Below are 15,984 nucleotides of genomic sequence, written 5' to 3'. Positions count from 1 at the left end.
AATGGTACAGTATATATAGGCAAAGGGTTCAACTATTGCATAACAAACTTGACAAAATATAGAGAGTTGCTCAGTCTATAATATTGGGAGTTATTAAGTGGATGACTGAACTAACGTTGAGGCAAGCAGTGTTCCTTTCGACACTAGCAAGAGGAGGGTGGGCAGAGAAAGAGATGTAGAGATGAAGATAAAGATGGGGGGGTTCTCTTGGCAGAGGCAGACACCTCTCGTCCCGGGGCCTGCTCCACAACAAGCGCTTGGGGAGCCCTCCTAATCTGTAGTAGCCCCTGCAGCTCTCCCAGAGCAGCTCTGTCTCCCAGAGCTCATGAATGATTCACACTGTTTAAATAAGATCCTAAGGAGTCTCCATTAGACGCCTCTGGAGACTACAGCAGACAGACACAGCAGCTATGTCTTCCTTCAGCTTTGATTGGCACAGATAACACACACTGTAGGTGATGACATGCCAAACTTCCAGTGCTCCCTGGTTTGGTGTCATGAAAATGCATTCTGAAATGGCACCCTATAAAAGTAGTATAGTATATAAGGAACATGGTGATCATCACAGTGAAAGTAAGAATGCAAGGGTCAGCTGGCTGAGAGAACCAACCTGTTTATTGGGGATCAGGATTATGAAACACACTGGTGTAATAAGAATGGTTCTACGGAACTGTACAAACATGTGTACTGGCGATCAGAATATTTGTTTTCAATATGCAAAACATGATGAGGGGTAGAACACACACACACACACACACACACACACACACACACACACACACACACACACACACACACACACACACACACATATATATATATATAACAACCCAGCTGTTTGAACTAAACTTGACATTAGAGTATGTTGACAAGCTAAGATGGGAATGGGGAGCAGAGCATGGATAAATGGAGGGAAAGGCACACAATACAAAATAAACACACACACACACACACTCTGAGCCTCCTCTAGCTACAACATCAGGTTCCTGTTGAGTCTCTGCTACGCTCTAGTGCCCTTTGGCTCCTTTACACTCCTGCTGCTAAACCAATTAGCCAGTAATAGAGCGGGCCACACAATCAAGCCCACATGCAGCCTCAGCCCAACCCAGAACCTGTCTGTTTTAAATAAGACCCACAGGAGGTCCCTGAAGGAGGGCGAGGTCACCAGCTACTGTACCAAGACCAGGACAGATGCATCAGCCCTTCAAAGTGCACATACAGACACTCACACTTGCATGCATTTACGTGTGCACAAACAAGTGCATATGGTGTAGGGGAGAGGGGTACAAAACATAAGAGACATAAGAGACAATGGTACACACCGTAGGTGTAGGGAACAAGGTTACACTACATGTAGGGTGTAAGGGGACAAGGGTACACTACATACCCAGCTAGCACATTTGATTCATTGGATGTTGTGGGAACGTATGTTTTTGGTTTCCCATTGGAAAGGGAAAGGGAAAGGGGGATACCTAGCCAGTTGTACAACTGAATGCATTCAACTGAAATGTGTCTTCCGCATTTAACCCAACCCCACTGAATCACAGAGGTGCGGGGGGCTGCCATAATCGACTTCCACGTCTTCGGTGCCCGGGGAACAGTGGGTTAACTGCCTTGCTCAGGTGCAGAACGACAGATTTTTACCTTGTCATTGGTTCTGGGAACGAAGCCATATGACTCCTGACCAGACGTTTTTTAAACGTTCTGAGAAAAAGAAGTGAACATTTCACCTATTCTGGGAACATACATGTTTAGATTGCAGGGAGGTTCTGAGAATGTTTTACTATGGTTCCCTGAAGGTTTTCCTGGGAAGCTTTATTAACATTCTGGGAAGGGAAATTCTAGGTTATTTGAAGGTAATTAAATATCGTTCTGAAAACAATAAGACTTTTAATAACACTGCTAGCTTAGTTTGGGTTCACTTTTTTGAACTCCAAGCACAGATAGGACAAAGAAATGTATTTGCTTAGGCATTAATCATGCAAGATAGAGGATAGAGATAGTTTTGTTGATGCTGAGAACGGAATGCATATGTTTTTAAATTACATTCTTAGAACGTTCTATGAACGTTACTAATGTGTTCTTGTAGTTTTTATGGAAAGTTTTCTTAATGTTCTGAGAACATGACTTTAAAGAGAACCATGAGGAAACCTGTAAAAAATGTTATGCTGAAGTACTAAAATTCCTATAGAAGCGCTTTCCCAAGCTCTAAGAAGCATATGGTTCTCAATACATTATGTGCTAGCTGGGTAGGGTGTAGGGAACATGAGTGTATGGGGACAGGGGACTCAGCGAGGGGGTCTAGGATAGGCAAGCGGCTGGAGGGCAGAGAGAGGGACTTAACAGGCGCTTCATTGCGGTTCCATTCTCCTCCAGTCTTCTCTTATCTGTCCCTTAAATTAAACGCAATGCTATCAGCGCCATGCTAAATCTAGTGGTTCCAATTAGAATTCACGCCACATTCCACGCACACTTCCTCAACAGTCATGACCCTCCTTTATAAAAAGGGCTAATTCTTTTAATGGTGTTATACTGTATTTATAGGCCGATATACATGTTTTATCTCATAGTTTTTAGTCTTTCTGGAGAGAGAAAAAAGTCATTAATGATGGCCAAGTAAGAAATTCTCCATTTTACAATTTTCATTTTCCAAGATGGACACATCGTAACGAAACGTTAAGAACTCTTTTAGTAAAGTACCTGTAATCCTCAATCCTCATTCTTCTGCCCGACCCAGGCCGTTATTTTCTCCTTCATTTGACAGAATTTCCCCCAGCGCCCGGTGAGGGCATTAGTGTGTGTCTGAGGAGCGTTTAAGGGGCTTGAGTCTCCCCAGGAAGGCGATTTAGAGCCCTACGTGGGGTAGAGGCGACCCGGGAGGTGTCAAAGCCTCCATGTGGGGGACGAGGGGGATGAGGTAAGGGGGCCTGACACCTCTATTCAGGGCAGCGGGTAAGCGTTCTGTCACCATGGTGAGCCCATTGTGGCACTGAAAGCCCAAATTATTCAAATCTTCATATTTAGCATAACCTTATTGACGTCAATTAAATCGGCGACTCGTAGGGGAATATTTGGAGAGCGCAGCAAGAGCTATAGCCGAAGCCTTTATGTGAGACTCATGGAGAGATGTTGTGAGATATTGTCGGCTCGGTCTCTCCAGCCTCTTCCAGCACTGCAGCCAATGGAAGGCTGTCTCTGTGATGTGAGTGACTGGCTCTCTCTACAGTTGTGGAAGCCACACAGTGTAGCGACACGATCTGCTGTGACCCTAGCCACACTGTCTGTGGCACACTTCCATGTTTGTGTGTGTGTGTGTGTGTGTGTGTGTGTGTGTGTGTGTGTGTGCGTGCGTGCGTGCGTGCGTGCGTGCGTGCGTGCGTGCGTGCGTGCGTGCGTGCGTGCGTGCGTGCGTGCATGTGCATGTGCGTGTGCATGTGTGTGTGTGTGTGTGTGTGTGTGTGTGTAAGAGAGTGAGAGACAGAGATGGTTGGTGGAGGGGAGTGTAGGCACAGTGAGGTCCAGACCTCAGCCATGGTTTGCCGTTGTAATCTATTATTTCCTGCACTTCCACTACCACCGTCACTAAGTAAAAATCTATATTCTTTCCACATGTTTGAGTGTAACCTCTTAGTATCTGATACGACTGCTGGGAGGAAGCAGAGAACGTTTGCCAATCAGCCCGGCTGACAAACAATATCCCCAGGCTCTCTACTCTCCAACTCAAAGACCACGATCAGGCCAGAGAGAGGGAGAAGGGGAGAGAGAGGGAGAAGGGGAGAGAGAGATAGAAGGGGAGAGAGAGAGATGAAGGGAGGGGGAGAGGGGGACAAAGCTTCTCTGAAGTGGTGCAAAAATACCCCCTGGTCAAAAAACACACTTAACTTTCCCTCTTCTCTTAACAATGTGCTCCTCTCTGTGGCTCTCCAACCCTCTCAACCCTCGCCACCCTTCTCACTTCTATTTCCCTCCTCCTTACTTACCCCTTCTCCCCCTCCTCCTCCCCCTCCTCGCTCACTCTCTCTCATTTTGGGAAACATCCCCTTTACTAGCTCAGTTTTCATTTGTCTGCTGTCTGTGCCAGTTCTGGAAGGGGAGATAATGTAAGCCAGGACCTAGTTTAAAGGACACTGCCTCAGGGCATTCCCTGCCTCCCACTCTCTGTCTGTCTGTCTCTCACACACACACACACACACACCCCAGATAGATTACTTTATAAATAATAATAAAACAAGTAATTAATTCTCTCAACTTCTGAGCCCCCTAGCCTCCGGCCGTGTAAACGGAGAAGTGTAAATTGATACAATGTGCATCCTTTCAGATAAATAAATAGCACATTTGCAACACAAAAAAGCCGCCTTTCATGCAATCCTAATTTCCTGAACTGTTAAATTATATTTTTTGTCTCTGTGTGACTGTTCGACGAGTGCTCGCTATTTGTTGGGTTTCCGGCACCGAAACAGACAGACCCGGTTGCGGCAGTTTTTTTTCTCAGCTGGAGCGAAGTGGAAATGCTACGGAGGCGGAGACAGAACCAATTTAATGGCCTTCTCTTTCTAATAGCCCCCCAAAATAGAGTGGTAGTCTCACACGACTGGAACTGATACATACTATTTGCATTGTAATGAGATGTCCTATTTCATCTGGAATGAACACGATGCTGGTTTCAGTATGATGCGCTGTCAAGCCGTGCCCTCCTAACTTATACGACGGAATGTCTAAATACTGCATGTACACATTTCAAGGTTGATTGATAATAATTCAACAATTAGTATCTCTTTCTACTCTGTCTGCAATCCTCTGGCATTTGAACGTGTTCTTTACCTGTACTGCAATATCGTGAATATTTCTCTTTGTCATTGTGAATAAAGTTCCCCTCTTCAAAACAATATGACAGACTACATTACCCAGAGTAAGGCTTCATAGCAGGAGTCCACCTACAGAGAGACACTGTAAACTGGCAAGGTACGGAACGCTGTCTTAATAAACCACACGTGGGAGTATAGATCACACTGTGCACTAAAGACCACTACATCCCCAGACAACCAAAAAACACTCCACCTGGCCCATATCTCTTCCTCCCTCTTTCCCTCTCTCTCTTTCCCTCCCTCCTCCCCTCTCCCTCTCCCTCTCACAGCACAGGTCTGATGATGGAAAGGAATGGTGAGTGGTGTAGGAGGAAAGAGGGGAGAGAAAGAGAGAGAGAAAGGGATGGATGGAGGAGGGATGAGTAACAAAGGCCCCTGTAGGACTGCTGTGTAGGCCTGCGGGCCCGCCTGCCTGCAGAGCTGATAGGACCTTCTGTCTGTCTGTAGCCAACCTCAGTGCCATCAGCCCACTCCATGCTCCAAATACACACACACACACACACACACACACACACACACACACACACACACACACACACACACACACACACACACACACACACACACAAACACACACACACACAAACACATACTGGAGGAGACTGGATAAGCCTCTCCTCTCACCCTGACTCAAACGCCCCCGAATGGTGCCCTCATGCCCCTCAGTGGTCGGCAGGTAGAGGGGTCGGGCGCAGAGTGGGAACGATTGAGCCTTCCAAATGTCACCAGGTTATCTGAACGCCACAGAATGTCTCCCACTCGACATTAGATCTTCAACCCTGATGCCAGCTTATGGGGGTTAGCTAGAGTCTTTTTCCAGGCTTTTCAATGTAGGTTGGTATTATGTTAGTTGTAGGTGGAACAAAGATGGACAACTCCAAATGTCACCAGGTTCAAGTCTACAGAATGACATCTCCCACTCACCACCAGATCTCCAACCATGATACCAGCTTATGATGGTTTGAGTTCTTTGTGGAAGGCTTCTCAGTGTAGGTTGTAGCCTTTTACAATGTACATTGATATGTTGGTTGTAGGTTGAAGAAAGGTTGAGCCCTCCAAATGTCACCAGGTTATCTGTATGGCCACAGAACGACTCCCATTGCCAACCCTCATACTGAGTTATTTGTTGAAGGCTTTTCAATGTAGGTTGATATCTCATTAACGTAGTATAAATGTAGAGTATGTCGCCTATATGGAAATTAAGTCAGCGACCGGTGCAACTATATGAAGCACAGATGAAAACAGCTAATTAAGAAGCATGACAGTATTGAATTGTGAATATCTGATGCAATCATCAGTAATTACAAGATCAGCTTATGCCATTCTACGGCAAGCAGATGGGTTCATTGTCAAAGGCAATAATCCTGAAATCCCAACTCCCCCATCATCGAAAAAAATAAGATTTCAATGTCATGAAGCCTGGGTTGTACGCAAACAAATCAACCCCAAATGAAAAACAAATGTATTCGTCGAGCAATGCTGCTATTGAAAAATAGATCATTTTGGCATATCTGATGTAATCGCATGCCAATTCAAGCGACAGATAATAGTGACCTCAGATTATATTGCTGTATTCAATTGTAATGTAAATGAAGTAGCTACTATTTGCTATTTAGGAGAATCAGCCACGGCCACTAGGTGAAAGTATGTTCACGCACTGAAAAAATATAACTTTTTCAGCTCCGTATGAACAGTTGGAAATTCTATTAAAATATTGAAATGTAAAATCTGCAAAGAAGAGGTAGAAAATAATAAAATGGGTGTCTCCAAAAACTGCACAACTCTAATACATACTGCAACCCAGTTACAAACACCCCCATTCTAATTCTGTATCCCAGTCCCCCATCAAGGTGGGTAGTCTAGGTCTAGTCACTAAGTGTCTATTTCAAAGTAAAAGCCAATGCATAAATACAATTAGCAGGTTTTGTCACCGTGGAGACAGAGCTGGGTAATTAGCATCTCTGAGCAGCCAACAGGACGGGACCTCTCTCCCTCTATCTCTCACTCTTTATCTCCCTCTCTAACTCACTCTCCCTCTCTCTTTCTATCTCTCTCCATTTCTTTATGTCCTCTCTACCCTGCCTCTCTCACAATTTCCCCCTTCTTGTGCTCTCTCTATTTCTTTCTCTCTCTCCATTCATCTCTCTATCCATCTCTCTGTCAGACCCAAGGGTGGTGGCAGAGTGGCAGGGAGCAGATGACAGTGCTGATTGGGGCACCCGGTCGCATGTCAGCACCTTAATTGGCCGCAGCACATTAATTGAAAGTGAAAAGCAGCATCGGCCAAAAAAAACAAGAAAAACGATGGGAGGCGCGGGTGAGGAATTTTTGAAGGGTAGGAGCTAGAGCTGGAGCTGAGGCTGGGGCTGAGGTTGGGGCTGAGGCTGAGGCTGGGGCTGAGGCTGGAGCTGAGGCTGAGGCTTGGGCTGAGGCTGAGGCTGGGGATGGGAGGAGGAGATAGCGATAGAGGGAGAAATGGAGGGAGGAAGGGTGCTCCGTTGGAAGTCTTTAATTGATTCAAATTAGGCATTTGATTGACAGTGACAGGAACTGGGCAAGGACAAGCCAGGCGCAGATGACAGCGATTAGCGTGTAACCAAACAAGCTGTCATTTTACCACAACACGTTTAGCTATGGGAAACACTGGCCATATGGCTCCTTTAACCCTCTGTGATCTGCAACACACTTCCTACCACACACTGTGACATGGGCCGTGGCCGGAATCTGTCTTGCCTACTACGTACTAAAACTACATACTGTGGACTAATTACTACATATTATTTAGTACGTACTCTTTAGTAAAAATGTATGCAGTAAGCAACAAATATTAACATTCTAGGCTCACCCATACCGAGAATACCCATATGTTTTTATTATGTAAATGAGCTACCACTAAAACCATATCAGTGTGATACTGTAGCCTTGTCAATATTCATCCTTTGCTTTGGTTTGCCATGTTTTTCTTATTTTTAATGTGGACATTTCTCACCTGCACTGCTAACTGCTCTGTATGTGTGTGCCTTGGCTTAGTAGAGTGAAGCCGTGGCATAGGAGAAACCCGTCAGCGCTTCCTAACCACTCCAAAGTGTTACAAGGCCCCTCACTAACCAAAGGTTAATGCTTTCTATGGGGCTCACATCGCAGAGAAGGTGTAGCAGCAATCCGCTCTCCCTCTCCGGGTAATATGACAGAGATGGAACCGGGATAGATTCAGGAACGCCAGGAACAAGGTAAGCTTTCCTCTATTGCACCCCTCTCCACTTCTCCGTCCTCTTTTGCTCCCTCCCCGCCTCTCGCCTCTCCACTCCGCCGCCTCCACCAAATTAAACGGCAGCCTTTAATGATTTCGCCAGAGTGGTTTTATTTCCCCGACCAGCCCGCGAGAGTCGGTGCTGCTACCGGATGGTGGGAAGTGGGAACTCACTGAGGCGAGGGAGGAAGCGAGAGAGGGGGGAGGGGGGAGTTTTGTTTGCTAAAAGCAGCGGGGAGTTGGCCCAGTGAAGAATGTCAGGTCAAATTGTTCTTGACAGTGCTAATATTGGAACCTCATAGCCCATAATTACATGCAAATAAATTGTGAAATGGCTCTCAGCTGGAGACCGAGTGGGAGAGGGCTGCTGTCAGCACAAGCCAGCTGGTGACCGCAGTGCAGAGAGAGAGCGAGAGAGAGAATCAATTTCAAATAATTGAAAAAATAGGTTACTTTCCGTGTCTGAAGTTTTGTATAGGTTTCTTCAAAGAGGAGCAACGGAAAGGCTGTTCATCAATGTTGAAAAGTCAGCCTACGGTACAGTAACATTGGACCAACACCAACATGGTCTGATTGACCGGAGTGACAGCCGCACCTTTTGCTATGCTAAGGTTTATCAATAACTTACTAGCCTGGTTAAACCAGACTAAACGCTACACTCACCATCCAGGCTAATCAATCACGGCTTCCCCACCTGTCAGAGTGGTATCTGTGACCAACAGGAAGCACATGCACCCTGCTGATCTTTCACCTCTGGGTGTCTGGTGCAGGTTCACATCAGTGGCCAGAGCCCCCCTACAGTCCAGACTCAATGACCTTCCAACCTTTTGACCTTTGAACTTTGACCGGATGCTGAACTTTGACCGGACAGTTCCACCTTGTGAAAGGCTGAGGCCCAACGAGTCACAAAAAAGACCCACAGAGATTATGGCACAATAATCTCCGATCTGTACCCATAGTTCTTTTGTGAAATTGTTTCTGATTGAAATTGAACCCTGTTACTGGTCAATGGGACAATTGAGGTAGTGTTGTTGTCCTACAGTAGCAGGAAGACTATAGGGGAAAAGGGTGATTTAGATTGAGAAAACCACTCTCCAAGGCTGTTAGTGTATGCTGTAGCTTGCCTGCATCCCTAAAATAGGGTTATGTTTCCATTCATATATTCCATTCTATATGATAGCCATTGTGTACTTACTGTCTGTGGTTTAGATAAAAGGCTGTGAAAATAGCTGTTAAAATGAACTCAGAACCTCTATAATGAAGTCTCTTATGGAAATAATGGAAATGTACAGTATATACAATGAGTATACCTTCCTAATATGTCTATGTCGTGGAAAAAGTGTGTTCTTAAGGTTTTGTATACTCAGTGTATATACTATATATATATATGCCTATATGATCAGTATTTAAGATCCTGTTAATGCCAAGCCCATAGAGTGTAATAAAGAAACACAGCTACTGATCTAACAGGCCTTTGCAACTGCGTGGGTCCCACAGTGTGCTTTTCGGTCTCCACCACTCCACTTAAATCCTCATCTTCTAGGACTTACTGAAATTCATATTGGCTGCCTCTGCAAGATAAATGTAAATCGCATTCCGTTATATTTGCTATTTATCAGGATGCAACAGCATCCTCAATTTCAGCAGGAAAAATATCTCTCACCCGCACACAAACAACCTTGCATTTAAATAGCATTTTTATTGTCCTCCCTAGCCTTTCACCTATGAGAGGGGGAATAATGTTGCCTCTCTGGGGAGAGTGAGGGCACAGAGAGAGAGAGAGAGAGAGAGAGAGAGAGAGAGAGAGAGAGAGAGAGAGAGAGAGAGAGCGAGAGAGAGAGAGAGAGGAGGGGGATAGGGTATAGAGGGAGAGAGATGCAAATAGAAAGAAGGAGAGGAAGACAGAGGTGATGTCAGACCTAAAGGGAGAGAGAAAGAGTGAATTGGAGAGAATGTGAAAAAAGTGGGAGCGAGATGTCCAATGGTCAACAGAGAAATCTAAATAAATAATATAATAGTATCTTGAGGTGAGGAATACAAAGAATAGATTTGACAAGGTCCAATAATACCAAGTACCATTTGACAACAGAAAGCCAATCAAAGTAAATGAACGAGCAACCAAGTTAACCAATGACTCCTTATGATATCACATTTCACATGATGCATCTCACCATGTTGTAGGCCTATCTGTATTCTCAGTAATCACAAGGACATCCTATCATTTTGATAACCATTCACCTGCCATAACCCCTATGTCTGGTTTCTCAAATTCCCATTGTTCAGTACAGTACTGTATCGTATTCTGAATTATTATACCTCCAGATGGTTTCGGCTAGCGATAGCCCTACCTAACCACCAGGAGGCTCTGCGTGAGATAACTCAAACACCTTTTAAGGGGCTTAAGGGCTATTGAGTCCATTCTTCCAATGGAGCACCACAGAGAAAGAGAAGAGGAGGAAGGAGGAGGGCTTTCCACTCATCCGAACCACTGAAACTCTACTAACTACAATTACTATTACCAGACCAGGAAGACTCGTATTTTCTTATTTCCACGCTTCCAGCGCAAGGAGAAGAAGAAGAAGAAGAAGAAGAAGAAGAAGAAGAAGAAGAAGAAAATAGCAAGAAGAAGAAGAAGAAAACAGCAAGAAGAAGAAGAAGAAATAGCAAGAAGAAGAAGAAATAGCAAGAAGACGAAGAAAATAGCAAGAAGAAGAAGAAGAAAATAGCAAGAGGAAGAAGAAGAAGAAAATAGCAAGAAGAAGAAGAAGAAGAAAATAGCAAGAAGAAGAAGAAAATAGCAAGAAGAAGAAGAAGAAGAAAATAGCAAGAAGAAAAAGAAGAAGAAGAAGAAAATAGCTAGAAGAAGAAGAAGAAACAAAATGAATAAATAAGTAAATGTATGCTAAAAAAACATTCCGCCAGTGGATATGATTTAAATTCGCCTGATTTTCTTGGCAGGTCTCATCTTTTTCTCTTCTAAAGCTTCTTACTTTTTTTTTGATTCTTGCCAAATTGAAACAGCATCTGTATTTAGGATGAGTTCTAATTAACAAGTATGTACCCCCTTCTCCCCTTCCCCCCGCTTTCCCTCTCTCTAAGTATGGAAGTGATGTAAATATATGCATTCATCCTTTTTGATATGTTGACACCGGAGCTTGCCAGCTGACACGGTGCCCAGTGAAGGAGCTTAATACCCCCAAGTTTTCATAATGTAGGAGACTAAGGAGGCACAAGTCTCTCTCTCTATATATATATATATATATATGTGTGTGTATATATATATATATATATATATATATATATATATATATATATATATATATATATATATTTCTCTCTCATTGACATTCAGGTGCACAGTGTCTTGTCAAAAGCAAGAGGGGGCTGGGAGAGGGAGAGAGAGAGGGAGCCAAAAACATCTCCCCTGGTAAATGTTTTTTTTTGGCAACTCCTGTGCAGGCTTCTTAAATATTCATCCCCTTTTTAAAAAGTGGCTGCTGTGCTAATGGAAGTGCTGTGGTGAGGGGAGAGGGAGTGAGAGAGAGAGGGAGAAAGAGAGAGAAAGAGAGAGAGAACAGGAGGGAGGGAAAGAGGGAGAGGAGAGGGCCCCCTCCCCTTATCTCGGGCAGACAGTTGTCAGGAATCACTAGTGAGGCCTGAGTTAGCGCGCGCGGCGCAGGCAGGCAGGCCTGGGGATATGGATCAAAGGGAGAGCCGGGGAGCGCTACAGTGGCTCTGATCCCCTAGTGCTGAAACCCCAGCCTTATTCGCTCACATACACACACCCAAACGCACACACCCAAACACACACTCCCCGACATCAAATGCTAGCCAGAGCTCTTCCGCCATTCCAAAACACAAATCTTCCTCCACCACCACAGCAATTGAAATTAAGAAGGAAAAACCTTGACTTTTTTCTCAGTATTTTTGTGTGTGTGCTTTTGTTGACTTTTATGATGAATTTATGGGTTTAGTTGGGGTTTGTTTGTGGGTAATTGTTTGTTTATCTGTGACGGGTCAACAAGTTGTGTATCCTGACAGCGAGGGATTAGGGGACCAACATTGTGCCTGTCATCTGACATTTCATATAGAAAACAGTCTGACAATGGGGTGACCGAAAATAGCCAAATAGATTTTTAAAAACGTGGTTCAATAAGATCAGCTTTATTTCATCAAGAATCCAAGGCTCTAACAGAATGACTGGGAGCCAGGCTGCATACATATCAAATGCACTTTCCCATCACAAGGCTAGCATTTTCATATTGTAATTTTCTCCCTCAATAATACTTGGAATTGGCTGCATTCTACTGCTAGTTTCCTACATGAAAGTCAGTAATTCTTTCGCATTCAATTTGAAAGGGGGGGGGCACAAAACGTCTTGTGTGTGCATCAGATGCCAAAAGCAATATGCACTATCCAAATTGAATTATTGCCTGTCAGAGGGCATGGACATTATGCTATTTTCGAGCTCATTATTTGGAAACACACCCGACATTGTAATCTCATGTAAATGATTGGAAACATGACGGAGGGGTCAAGATGGTTGATCTCACAATGAAAACGGTAATGCAGTGATACCATGAAGTGCATTTAAAAAAAAATGTATTTCTCATGCTATTCATTTCAACCCCCCCTTTGCTCAGAATGAGAGTGCATGTTGTCATGTCATCAAAAACAAAGATAAATTATTCAATTTCAAGTAAGTTTTATACAACTATTTTGTTGTTTATGGGCTTTCTAGAGGTTAAATCCCAGTGCTCATACTTGATTTTAAAAAATGCAACAAATCATGGTGAGAAACCTGTCTTATAAGCCTTCCCTTATTACCCTGAGCTCAGACTGGACAGGCTCATGTATAAGATGATAGGCTGTCTAACACCTACTGAGATATGGAGAATTAGAGACACATGTTCAAGACTGGAAAATTACTCCCTACCTCTGACTGGTAGGGACAAAAGGGGCTTAATGGAACTAGTCTTAGCCATGCCAGCCATCAGTTTTACCAGGACAAAGCTAGATATAACTACAATAGAGGGTGGGGGGAGAGAGAGGGAGATTACATTTTAAATAAATAACAAACAATTTGAGGTTGGTATAAGAGCGGTAATTGATGGCAGCCTCCTGTAACATTCAATGGATGGCAGCCTCCAGTAACATTCAATGGATGGCAGCCTCCAGTAACATTCAATGGATGGCAGCTTCCAGTGACGTTCAATGGATGGCAGCTTCCAGTTACGTTCAATGGATGGCAGCCTCCAGTAACGTTCAATGGATGGCAGCCTCCAGCAACATTCAATGGATGGCAGCCTCCAGTAACATTCAATGGATGGCAGCCTCCAGTAACATTCAATGGATGGCAGCCTCCAGTGACATTCAATGGATGGCAGCCTCCAGTAATGTTCAATGGATGGCAGCCTCCAGTGACATTCAATGGATGGCAGCCTCCAGTAACATTCAATGGATGGCAGCCTCCAGTAACATTCAATGGATGGCAGCTTCCAGTGACGTTCAATGGATGGCAGCCTCCAGTAACGTTCAATGGATGGCAGCCTCCAGTAACATTCAATGGATGGCAGCCTCCAGTAACATTCAATGGATGGCAGCCTCCAGTAACGTTCAATGGATGGCAGCCTCCAGTAACATTCAATGAATGGTAGCGTCCAGGAACAGTCAATGGACACCAAACAAGACAACACCCACAGAGAACAAATGTGTTCTAGGACGCTGGCACAACTCTGGCACAATGCTACTAGAACATATTAACTTCTTATCTTCAGTTTGAACTATTTCATCTTGACTAGTAATGACTTGGTCTTGGTCATCTGTCTGAGGTACGCAGTATGCAGATTGCTATTGTCTATAACAGGTTCTATCGGAATCGGGGAATTAAATAAGCAATAGAATGTGGTTGGAACAGGTTTTTCATGTAGTGCACAAAAGGGAGGGAAAAGAAGGTGCAGCTGGCTTGTGTTTACATCTACAGTACAGTACTTGGCAATTCTAAGTGCTGCTTACTGTTGTTGACAACATAAATGCACTTTATTTAAAGTGCATTTAGAATCGCTACACACTTTACATTAAAACAATAATAAAATAACATAGAAAGCAAAAAAATTTAAACGCCAGCTACAAAGGTGAGGTTTTAAAAGTTATTTAACAACCTCAATAGTATCCATTTGTACACTAACACCAACCCACTAAAAGAAAGTTGTGTGGGACAGTATGGAATATGTGCAAATACCAGTATCACTTCAAGACAAAATGCTTGTCCTGGTACAAAAATTGGGGGAATAAATATTTTGTGGGGCTGATGTTAGTTGCATAAACCACAGTTGGATCTAAGTAAAGCGCTTTCCATTGCAAGCTTTGTCAAACCAATTACAACCAACAAGACACAAACTCCCTAAAACATCTTAGTCTTGTAACGAGGAAAGGAAATGTACAAACAACCACTTTGGAACAGAAATGTTCCTTTGGGAAAGAAGAAGTTGTAAAGGCTGGATTGACTGAGGAATGCTCCTCTGCTCACATCCCCAGTAACATACAACAACAAACTACAACAAAAGCATGGGGGAATAAAATAATGTTATTTACACACACACACACACACTCTCACGTGCATTTCCATATATATTCCCGTGCTTTGGCACTGTATGGGCTAATCATACTGGGGAAAGCTGCATCTCCTCCCATATGTTCCTGCCTGCTGTAAAGGAAATATTCTCTCTGCTGTGCGCATATAGAACGCTTTATTAAAGGCATACAGAAGGATTGGGGAAATAGTAGCCCACACTGAGGACAGACAAAAATACTCCACAGAGAGAAAGAGAGAGATGGGAAAAGCAGAACATTTTAGGGAGAGAGTGAGGGAGATTTAAAAGAAAGAGAAGAAGAGGAGGAATTTCGATTTAGAAGAAAAAAGAGGGGGGCAGCTTCTTCAGCATATGCTATGAGCCTTCCCTGCAGAAAAGGGGGGAGATGGGGAAGGAGAGAAGGGGAGGAGAGGATAGTATTTGTGTCTGCAGGGGCACGGCCAGGGGTTGCTTGCGCAGAGCGCAGTGTGGTGGTCTGGAGGGCTGAACTGTGATAGTCCTGCTGTCAGGGAGGACATTAATTTCTCCCACAATGAAAGGTTGATGGGATTGCCACATGTCACATGTGGACCTGGGCGAAGGGGTAAGAGAGAGAGAAAGACAGCGAGAAAGAGAGAGAGATAGAGAGAGGGGAGTTGAGAAGAGCTAGATAGAGCTGCTAAGACTGGAGAAATGTCAAACTATTTTACACACACACACACACACACACACACCTTTACAATAGCACCCATGTAGAGCAACGTATTAGAATGGATGGGTTGTGATTGTGAATCGCTGACCCACCTGCTTTAACAACTCATTTCTCTGTTGCTGACACAACTCCCATTGTTACGGATTTCATGTCATTTTCTGAGGTGCTGTGAATTAACATCACGTGATTGAAATGTTTCTGTCACTTCAAATGCAAATGAAACACGTCTTCTTAAATTCTTAGAGTAATGTTATTCGAAATTAATTTACAAAATACTAGAGTTCAGTTGTTTCCTATTAGAATAAAATTGAATAAAAAAAATCACTTTCAAATGCCTTTGCTAATACATAAATGCATACGTATGCAAAATCAAAGTAAAGGCCTCTCTTAATAGAAAAATCTCTTCTTGCCCATACAGTAGGCTTGGGAACTATAGCGTCGTAATCCCTAATGTAAAACAGGGAAGTCTTGTTATTTTATCTGTTCTACCGGCGAACAAGCAAGGGAGAGAGGGAGTCACGTTAATAATCATAAGGAAAAGCCAACCCATGTCCCTGATATTTATGCAGGTTTGCAGCGCTAAGC

General features: G+C 43.8%; 1 protein-coding gene across 1 annotated transcript in view; it reads right to left on the bottom strand.

Annotated features, from left to right (window-relative positions):
• LOC120058952 (paired box protein Pax-7-like) overlaps nucleotides 1-15,984 on the bottom strand; it is a 62,428-nt gene that overhangs the window by 3,151 nt on the left and 43,293 nt on the right. The gene's annotated exons all lie outside the window — the stretch shown is intronic.

The sequence above is a fragment of the Salvelinus namaycush genome, chromosome 14 (genome assembly GCF_016432855.1).
Source record: "Salvelinus namaycush isolate Seneca chromosome 14, SaNama_1.0, whole genome shotgun sequence".
Lineage (NCBI taxonomy): Eukaryota > Metazoa > Chordata > Actinopteri > Salmoniformes > Salmonidae > Salvelinus > Salvelinus namaycush.
The sequence above is the reverse complement of the archived record's forward strand: the minus strand, read 5'-3'. Positions and strand labels throughout refer to the sequence as shown.